We start from the raw sequence: 1,961 nt of genomic DNA, 5'->3' as shown, positions 1-1,961 counted from the left end.
AATATAAATAGCACATATTTTAACTGAAGCCTGAAATTATGTTTTATTGGAATACTTATTCTATATTTATTATACTTACTGTGTATTTAACTTAAATATAACATCATTATATGTGCATTGTATTTTCTTACTCTATAAGTTTTTTCTTAATAACAAAGTATTTTTTAATCATTCCATTTTATTTCCTCATTTTGTATGGAAGTTATAAGCACTTTTAGCAATAATCTTAATCATCATAACACATACAGATGTATTATTGACTTATATGGGCTGTTAATCTTAAATTTTTCAAGTTTTTTAATAAAAAGTAAGGTTCTTAAAGCATTTTAATTCCATTTATCTCTTTACTTATATAATGGCATGGCTGCAGGAATTTTATTTGACATACTTTAAACCCCACATTATTATTGCTTTACACAATCAATGTTTGTGTATATTTGAACATTTTTGTCATTTTCTTTGCTGCTTTTGTCCTTCATACAACTCTGTACTCCCATTATGTATAGTTTGCTTATGTCTAAGAACATCCTTTAGAATTTCTGTATTAATTGTCTACTAGTGATAAAATCTCTCTTCTATAGTTTATTTTAAATTATTTTACTTTGTCAACAGTTTTTTTTTTCATCCAACAAGAAGCCATAACTTTATTAATGATAGAAACAGTACAAATTTCAAACCAAGCTGCAGTTATTCTTTTGAAACACCAAAAAAAAGTCCTCGTTTTCAGATGGTTACATTGTTAATTCCATAATAGCATTTACAATATCATTACTGTTGTTCTTCAGGGCTAGGACTGCCTTTGCTCTTGACACATTTGCTTGTGACATGACCAATTCTATGTCCTTAACCTCTACACTGGTTTCATCAACCTCTTCCTCTTCACTCTCCTCTTGTACAGTTGGAGTCCGTGTGTTTTCTTGAACCTTTGAGACAACTTCACCTTGAACTTTGAATTTCTGAGCAGCTGCCAGTTGTGCTTGCTGAGATAAATGCTCGATCTTGGCTTCCCCAAAAACTATGTAGGTATCTGAAGCTGGGCTCTTGTCGACATCTGGTTTTGTGATGACAAAGAGGATATTCTTAGATTTCGGGATAGTGACTCTTGTAACCCCTGTAATCTGTCGAAGACCCAGTTTGGGCATAGGCTTCCATGCCTTCTTTTCACTCGGGCTCTGTTTTGCTTTACTGACTGGTTCTTCATCAATTTCAGCGGCTGCTGCCAGCTGGCTTGTTGTGTGGTTACCCGTGTGGAATCCTGTTCCTCAAGCTCTGGTACTGATTCATCACTGTCAGATTCTGCTCCAGACCCTGTCTCAGCCTGGGGCTGTGGCAACTCCTGCTCTGTAGCAGGGACGGTTTCTATGGCTTCACCAGGCATTTTGTGCGGGGGACGCAGAACCAAGATGGCGGCAGAAAGAGCACTTTGTCTACAGTTTTAAATAATATTTTTGTGATTTTAAACTACAGGTTGGCTATTTCTTTCTGTAACCTGAAGCTATTTTTCAACTCTTTTTGTCTTCCATTATTGCTTTAAAAACTGTTTGTCAGCCTTTCCTCCTCTGAAGTAATCTCTCCTTTACCTTTGGCCCTTTTAAAGTATTTTCTTTGTGTTACTCTTCCGCAATATTATTATGATATCTGTAGACTTGGATTTCTTCTTCTATATTATGTTGAGGGACTTTTTTGCCTTCTTGAATAGTTGTGGGCATGATGTTTTTCATCAGTTTGATAATGTTCTAAGATATTAGATCTGTAAATACTGAATCTGTTCCCATTTCTTCTTTCTATAACCCATTTAATATATATATTTAGATTAGATATTTAATATTTAATTTAGATATTATATATGTACACATTTAGATATTTTATATGTACATATATACACATATATGTATTCTCAGTGTATCATCAATTCTCTTATTTTCTTTTGTATATTGTACATCAATCTGCAGAGCTTTTAA

At 33.5% G+C, this 1,961-nt stretch overlaps 1 pseudogene; it reads right to left on the bottom strand.

Moving 5' to 3' along the window:
• Positions 1–612: 612 nt before the first annotated feature.
• On the bottom strand, positions 613–1,413 carry LOC101677034 (annotated as a pseudogene).
• Between the last annotated feature and the right edge of the window lie 548 nt (positions 1,414–1,961).

The sequence above is a fragment of the Mustela putorius genome, unplaced genomic scaffold (assembly GCF_011764305.1).
Source record: "Mustela putorius furo isolate JIRA1106 unplaced genomic scaffold, ASM1176430v1.1 tig00003845_pilon_pilon_pilon, whole genome shotgun sequence".
Lineage (NCBI taxonomy): Eukaryota > Metazoa > Chordata > Mammalia > Carnivora > Mustelidae > Mustela > Mustela putorius.
This window is presented reverse-complemented; position numbering and strand designations above follow the sequence as displayed.